This window comes from Gossypium hirsutum, chromosome D05 (genome assembly GCF_007990345.1).
Source record: "Gossypium hirsutum isolate 1008001.06 chromosome D05, Gossypium_hirsutum_v2.1, whole genome shotgun sequence".
Classification (NCBI taxonomy): Eukaryota; Viridiplantae; Streptophyta; class Magnoliopsida; order Malvales; family Malvaceae; genus Gossypium; species Gossypium hirsutum.
This window is the reverse complement of record NC_053441.1, coordinates 18,027,217-18,036,143: the sequence shown is the minus strand read 5'-3', so window position 1 is coordinate 18,036,143 and position 8,927 is coordinate 18,027,217. Positions and strand designations below refer to the sequence as shown.

Genomic DNA, 8,927 nt, shown 5'->3' with positions numbered 1-8,927 from the left:
CGTTTTCCATACAACTCATGCTTAAAAAGGAAAAATAACAAGAAAATAACGTGGCAATTTCTGCTATAACTAAACTCACCGTTTAACTAAAGTTTTACACCCGTTTTGCTAAATTATCCTATCTAGCCGAAAGTTATCGTTATTCCCCAAAAAAGGTTATTGAGGCTTAGAGTCTGTACTTAGCCTCCTTGTCGAGTATTCATCATTTTTCCGCACTACGGGGCCATGTCCCTTAAGAAGTAAGCGTTTCAACGTATGCAAAGGCAGCCGCTTTGTATGTTTTGGGAAGGTTGCACAGTCGGTTCATTAGCTTACTGCGTCAGAGGTTGGCGAGCCCAAGAGATAAAATGGCGTGGGATTCGCCATTGAGAAGCGTTGATCTAGCATAAGACGAACCCACAGAAGCGATTGTTGGCTAGAGTCAGGTTCTACTAAATCGTAAGTTTAAATCCTTGGAGCTGGTGGTCGTAGGCGTCCTCTTCCACCATAACTGGCTTATTCGGTTTGGGAAGGATCATCTAAAAGCCGAGAATTGAACCCAAGGCAGAAAGAGACAACTAGAGGCTAGAACCCCCCATAAAAATTTCCTTTCTCTCAACTCTATTTTTAATTTCTCGAATTTTCGATTCAATATTCTTAATTTTGTTTTTATTTTATTTTTCGTTTCCAGATCCAAACCTTTAATTTTGTTATTTTTTTATTTTATTTTTTTCTAAGAACGCAGGTTTTCTTGGGCAAGATTCTGCTTGGGATTTCATGGAACAAGATATTTTGCAAGTTCAGTCCCTGAGGATTTGACTCTACTTCCCTTTTACAATTCTTTTTCATTATTTATTAGGGATATGATATTTTTGGTGCTTTCAACGACCGCATTAAATTTTGACTCCAAAACTAAAACGCACCGTTTTACTTAAATACAACTCACCGTTTAGAACAGACCTTTTTTTTTACTCTCCCATTTCTACTTAGTTTTCTAGCCCATAACAATTACTGCCTCCCAAGAAAAAGATCATTGTCCTCAAGGATGAAAGTGAGGAAATTTAGTTTGAAACAAGGGTAGAGATTTCCAGGTCGCATCCTCAAGAAAGGAGTCTATCCATTAAACTAAAACTTCAGTGACAGCTTGGTTTCCTTTTTTAACTATCCTTTTGTCCACGATTTTGACCGGTACTTTCTGTAGTGCACCATGAGCATCAACCAAGGGTAAGTGAGCTTGAGTAGGGGTTGAGCCTATATGTTTCTTCAACTGAGAAACGTGGAAAGTCAGATGAATATGAGAGCCCGGAGGTAACTGTAGAGTGTATGCCACTTCCCCAACTTTCTTGATCACAGGAAAAGGTCTATAATATTTAGGAGATAATTTTTTATTAAGAACTTTTCTAACAGTTTGCTGCCTATAAGGTTGCAGTCACAAGTATACTAAATCACCAACTTGAAAACTCCTCTTGGACCGATGTTTGTCAGTGAGCTACTTCATACGAGTCTGAGCCCTTTAAAATGGAATTACACTAGTTTCCTAACAGCCTCCCTAACTTGCAAACTTCTGTCAACCACTTCTACTAAAGAGGCTCCTGCTAAGTATGGCATATGTGGTGGTAGAGACTGTTCGTATAAAGCTTCATATGAGGTGAGTTGAATAGAGGAGTGGAAAGATGAATTATACCACCACTCTGCGAGAGGTAAACCAATGAAACCAATTTGTAGGAGTTTCACTAGTCATGCATCTCAGATAATTCTCAAGAAACCAATTTAATACCTCCGTTTGACTATCTGTTTGAGGGTGGTAAGCTGTGAACAACAGAAGTTTGGTACCCGCTCGTCAAAATAACTCCTGCTAAAATCCACTAACAAAAATTATGTCTTTGTCTGATATAATTGAATCAGGCATGCCATGAAGTTTATAAACATGATTCAGATACTCTTGTGCCACATCTTTAGCTGTATATGGATGAGATAGGGCCAAGAAGTGACCATATTTAGTCAAATGGTCCACCACAACCAAAATAGAAATTTTCCTACTTGAATTCGGCAAGCCTTCTGTAACAGCCCAATTTTCAGTGGTGTTAGAAATAGTGGTTCGAGGTAGGGGTGTTCAGTTGGTTAACCAACCCGAAATAACATTAACTGAATTAACCGACCTTTCAAAATTTTTAACCGTTAGCCGAACATAAATTTTTTCGGTTAATTCGGTCAGCTAACCGAATTAACCGAAAATTATATGTTTTTTTTTATTTTTGGTTAAAAATTAACCGAATTGAATCACTATATAACTAAAAACATTACATAAGTCTTTGAATTTTATTTTTATTTATTAAATTATTTGTAATTTTTATGATTGGGTTGGGTTGGGTAATTGGGTTGGGTTGGATACTTGAGTTTGGATTGGGTTTAGGTAAATAGTGGGCCTATTTATATATTATAATTTTATTTATTAATTTTTTTGGTTAAACCGAAAAAATTCGGTTAACCGGCCGATTTTGAACCAAATTAACCATTAACCGAAAAATTAAAAAATAATTAACCGACCCCCGACCGAAAAAATTCGGTTAACCGACCGATTAACTGAATTCGATCGGTTAACCGAATTTTTTCGGTTTTACCCGAATTTTGCACACCCCTAGTTCGAGGCCACTAAATCCGACGAGTAAGTTCTTAAATATTAATATATACATACATTTGGATTAAATTAAATTGATTAGGTGAGTTTGACTTAATTAAGGTCAATTAGATAAAATGACTAAATTAAATTGATTGTGAAAGTTTAATTATGAAATAGAAAAAATCAAGGGACTAAATTAGTAATGTAACACCCTATAACCTCAAACCGTCGTTGAAATCGGGTTACAAGGCATTATCGTATATCTTGGATAATTTACAAAAAAAAAAATCTTAAATAAATAACAAACATATATAATCATAAATTCATATAAATTCTTACTAATTGACTTCATTCTTTTTTCTTTTTTCTTTTTCTTTTTTTTTAAAAATTGAATATAACCCATTTATAACTATTGAACATTCCCTGCAAATTTCAAATTTCAACCAATGCATTTATATATTCAATTATACCAAAATACCCTTTATCAAAGTACCAAAATGAACATAACACATAATGTTTCCATTCTAAACTAAACATTTCCAACTCAAGCCATATCACATAGCTTGATCAAACCCAAAAATTCATACCAAAAACTATCTATACATGCCATATTTACATTAATTGCATGAGGTCCAAAAGTACCAAAAATCGTTTTGATAGTGTGATAGCCAATCTCTGACCTTGTCCAAAATCGAGCTAGCTTCCGAATCTATAGAACATAAGAAAATGAATGAAGTAAGCACTAAGCTTAGTAAGCCGTATAATATAGAATTAAAATTTTTCAATTTAATATCTAAGCATTAAAACAATTAAAATCAATTTATTTGTCCACAAAGTCTATTCACATCACCATCCACGAGTTAGTCATATAGCCAAATATATCATGTCGTCCCTATAATTCATATATTCATAAAACAACAATCCATGTAAATCATGTATTTCATGTAACTTTTAAATCATGTAAATCATATAACATTTATATCAATTCTTTCCTATTCATATAACCTGCAATTCATCGGTAATAACAGAAATTTATCCATAACTTATACATATCAACGGTAACTCATCCATCTAATTACATAGCTTATTCATATAATCAGTAACAGTAATTCTGCCCGTTGAAGCTATTAGAACATCGAGGGATACACGGGTGATATACTATAAGTGTATTTATCAGAAATTCGTCAATTCATTGTCATTTTCACTCTTTCGAGCCATGATCGGTAAGCTCATTCCGAGCTGATAAATGGTAAGCTCTATTGAGCTGAAACGGTAAGCTCATACGAGCTGTGGTGAGTCCGTAACAAATGCAGGAGCTCGACCAAATGGTAACCCTAGTGACAAGTCACTCGTATCCGACAATTTTCTAAAGTTCAAACGGGCTCAGTATTATTCAATTTCATCAATTAAGCAATGCAAAATCAATAACTCAATTTCTCAATTCATATGTGTATATATATATATCTAATATTATTAAGTACATACATTTAAATACTCAAAATTTCATATTCAATGCCTATTATCATGCCAAATCTATATAACGTATATAGTATTTGTAACATTTCATTTGCATTCATGTAAACAGTAATATAATAGTATACCGGTAATTTAAAATTCAAGTATATCATTCATTCAACTTACATACATTCATTTTTGGACAATTACAAATATTTAATAATTTAATTCTAGCTACACGAACTTACCTCGTATTTGCTCGAATAATTTCGTCTACCCGTCTAACTTTTGTTTCCCCCGATCAAGTTCCGGTATTTGTTTATCTTGATCTATATAAATTCAAATTTAACTCATTTATTCACCAAACCAATCAATTCAATCCATATAAATATATTTTGGCATTTTTACAAAATAGCCTTCATATTTTCACATTTTGACACTTTAGTTCCTAATTCACAAAACACAAAATATACGAAATTTCTTTATACGTATTCTTAGCCGAAATATATATATCTTCTAATCAGCCCATATTTTCATTTATTTCACATTTCTAACATAATATTTCTATTTTTTTATTAAATCCCTAAAGCTCATTTGGTCAAAATTTACTTTATAAAACTTGTATATATTTCAATACCCATCAATAATCTAGCATAATACTTCAAAATATACTAGTATTCAACAATGGCATATTTCAAAATTATCAAAATTTTCAGAAATTGAGGTACGGGCTAGCTAGAATACAAAACAACGATCTCAAAAACGTAAAAATTATTAAAACCGGAATAAAAACCATACCCTAATTGAAAATCTAAGCTTGGCCGAATGTAAAAGCTATGACTTTGGCTTTCTAAACTTTAAAATCGCGCAGAAGGAAAAATGACTGTCACTTTCTGTTTTGTTTTTTTACTTTAAATCAATGTTAATAACCATTTTACCAAATTAACCTTAATGAAATAAAAGCATAATTCACATGTTTTAAGGTCATTTATGACCAGCACCACTATCATTGGTCCAATAACATAATAAGGACCTCTCATTCAACTTATCAGCAAATAATTACTCTTAACTTATAGCATGCTACTTTTACAATTTATGTGATTAAGTCCTTTTTATCAAATTAAGTATTTAAACGGTAAAATTTCTTAATGAAATTTTTATACTATAATTCCATCATGTTGCAAAACTTATTAAAATAATATAATAAATATTTTTACTTGGTTAAGTGGTCCCGAAACCACTGTTCCGATCAGACTCAAAAAGGGCTATTACAAGTAAATAAACCAAAAATGTTACACTTGTGTGGTAATAATAAAATACATGTGTAATAAAATATATACATACATACATTTGTAATAATATGTATAATTTACTTATTATTTAAGTATAAGATATTTTAGATTAAAATATTATTATTATTATATTATTATATATATAAAACAAAAGAAAGAAAAGAAATAAGAAAGAAACAGAAAGCTTAAAACGAAACAAAGAAGGAAAGAATGAAAGAAAGAAAAGGGAAAATTGGGGTTTTGAAGTTCCATGCTCAATTGGTAAGTCTATTTAGTCCCTATTCTTGTAATTTTTGAGTTTTTGGAATCCTAGAACAAAATACTACTTGATTTAAGTTAAAATGTTGAAAGTTAGTAAATTTTTAGATGTTGTTCATGTTGAATTAATTGATGAATTAAGGGTTAAATTGATTGAATTTCAAGTTAGGAGTTAGTAAAGGGTTAATTTGTAAAATAAAACATAATTTTGAATAGTAGGGACTAAATTGAGAGAATTTCAATATTAGGGATTTATGGTGAAATTAGAGAGTTAAATTAGTTTAAAGTGGGAATGGAATGAAAATATGAAATTAGTTTTGAGAATAAAAGTTAGTCTCGGTTCAAGGACTAAATTAGAATTTAGATAAATATTGAGTAAAAATTGAAATATTTAATGTGAGATTGAATGGTGTTGTATTGATAATTTTTAATTGTTTTAATTCTGTAGTGGCGTTGTACTAGAATTCTCGACTAAAAAGGGGAAAAATATAGTTAATGTCGAAATTCCTGGTTTGTATTTCTATAATCCGAATTTAATTATTAATTGTTATATTTTGATTAAATGTTATAGTAAATGATTGAGGTGAGAATTATTGTGTTTTACAATTGAAATGGATTGTCTTGATATGTGATGAAATTATATTGGTTGAATAGAATTGGAATATATATATATATATATATATATTATGAATATATATATGTGTGTGTAAATGTGAAATTGTGTAAATATGATAATTGGATTTTTTTATGTATAAAATTCAGTTTTAATGCCCAAGTAGACGGAATTTAGAACTACTAGGATATTAGTGGCATGCCATTAAGGAACTTTAGCGCGCTCTCTGATTATTAACGACAGTGGTTTCTGTTTAGCACATTTGTGCTCTCTGATTATTAACTACTAACTCGGGTTTGATTTTCACGAACACAGTGCCCTAACTTTTCAAAACCTGCATCCAAAAAAGAACATCTCTTCAACGAAACGGTCATACATTTTTCCCTCCTATGACTAAGTTGCCTCCGCTCCAAACAAGTTGACTTCGACTCTGTAACGGATGAGGGACGTCCGATTTCACCGGTCACTGTAGAACCTTCCAGAATATAAAGACTGCTAGTTCTTTTACCTTTTAACAAAATGAGAGCTCCACGAGATACTTTAATACCGCTCGACTCGATGTTGATTCTGCATCCTTTCAAGTCTAAAATACTCAAGGAGATGAGATTCTTTCGTAAATTAGGTACATACCTGACATCTGAGAGTGTCCTAATTGTCCCATCGTGTGTCCTGATTTTAACAGTTCCAATACCAACTACCTTACTAGATGAATCGTTTCCCATGCGCACAACTCCACCTTCAACCGAACTGTATGTAGAGAACCATTTTCTATTGGGACACATGTGGAAAGAACATCCCGAATCTAGGATCCACTTGGATGTGAGCTTGGAGTTATTGCTCGTTGACACTAACAAGAAATCATCACTGCTTTCATCGGCCAAATTAGCACCAGCTACATCTTCCTCGTTACTCTCAGCAGCTCTTTTATTTCGCAGTTTATAACAATCTGCTTTGATGTGACCTAACTTTTTACAATAGCGACACCTTTGTCTCGTTTCTTTGATGCTACTAAAACTGAAGCTTGCCTATCTACCTTGCTATCCAAATAAAGCTCATTGTCGAGTTTGTCTCTACTCAACAAATGACCCTTCACATCTTCGAACGAGATTTTGTCTCTGCCATAAATCAGGGTCTTTCTGAAAGACTTGTATGAAGGGGGTAAAGAGCACAATAATAGCATAGCTTGATCTTCATCATCAATATGAATCTCAACGTTCTTTAAATCATTTAAAAGAGTAATGAATTGACTAATGTGATCTCTAAGAAGCTCACATTCGTTCATGCGAAACGTAAATAGACGTTGTTTCAACACTAAACGGTTAGTCAGAGACTTAGTCGCATAAAGAGTTTCTAACCTTTTCCACAAGGCGGATGAGGTCTTCTCCATCAATACCTCCTGCAATACCGTATTCGCAAGGCACATCTGGATTGCAGACAAGGCCTTTTCATCAAGCTCTTCCCATTCTGTTTTATTTAGATTCTCAGGTTTTTTCCCGGTAACAACCTTTTTCAAACCGGATTGAACTAGAATTGCCATCATCCGAACTTACCACAGATTAAAATTTGTCTCACCATCGAACTTCTCAATTTCAAACCTTGTTGTTGCCATATCTGAATGAGCTGATCTTTGAACTAGCTCTGATACTACTTGTTAGGGATCGACCCGATTAAAGCAACAAGTAACAAAAATAGCGGAATAAATTGAGAAATTGAACACATAAATTTAACATGGAAAAACCCCTCCAAAGAGGATAAAAAACCACGGGTAAAGATAAATTTACTATAATGGCAAAAGAACGAAGAGTACAAAAAATGGAGATAAACACAAAATTCTCTAAATGTGTTATAAGTTCTAATCTCTAATGGGTGTTTTTACTAAGGTTGTAAAAGAGCCTATTTATAGGCTAAATTCATATGTCAAATAATAATAAAATAATCTAAACTAATCAGTGTTTGACTAAAACAAATAAACAGAGTTTAACTAAAAGATTATTTTTTAAATTTGACTGAAAATAGGAGTTATACTTAACAATTTATATATCAACTTCAAGGAATATGAAAAGTTTATTTTAAAATTTGAATATACCTATTCTAAGTTTCGGTAAATATACCATGAAGACCTTTAGATTACATTTTGATCTCCTTTATTTAAAAAATGAGTAAATTTATCTTTGAATATTAGATTAAAATGTTAGATTAAAGAATAAATTGATCCATTTTGTTAAAAATTTCATCTATTTTTATTGTTAACAATTGACGTGGATGTCAGAATAACCAAACAGTTACACGTCTTTTTAACATTAAAAATAATTTAACAAAAGGATCAATTTGTTGATTGATTTAACCTACATAGACTAATATTTTTTAGAAGGAACAAAATCCAGTCTGACTCATAGTATAATGACAACCATGATATTTTACCGATGCAATCCATAGATGTGAAAAAAAATTCTAACTTTTGCAACGAATTGTTAAATTACGTCCACCATAGAAACCGCAACACAAACTCCTAATCCTCTAATGCTTCAGAAATCTTGAACCTTTGATCCAAATTCACCCACCCTCCACTTCTACCTATCTATATGGAATTTGGGTTTCTAACCCCTGGAATCGGATCATCATCATCTAATACGTAATCCATGCAATACAATTAGTCCAGAAAATTTGTAATTAATGAGCACATAAGCAGGAGAGCTAAGAGTCAAAGTAA

The 8,927-nt window shown here is 32.1% G+C and overlaps 1 long non-coding RNA gene across 1 annotated transcript; it reads right to left on the bottom strand.

The window, feature by feature from the left end:
- Positions 1-3,036: 3,036 nt before the first annotated feature.
- On the bottom strand, positions 3,037-4,929 carry LOC121217795 (uncharacterized). Its single transcript, XR_005914008.1, has 3 exons — positions 4,853-4,929; positions 4,303-4,383; positions 3,037-3,308 (listed from the first exon to the last, which is right to left on the bottom strand). It is a non-coding gene; the product is annotated as an uncharacterized lncRNA (long non-coding RNA).
- Between the last annotated feature and the right edge of the window lie 3,998 nt (positions 4,930-8,927).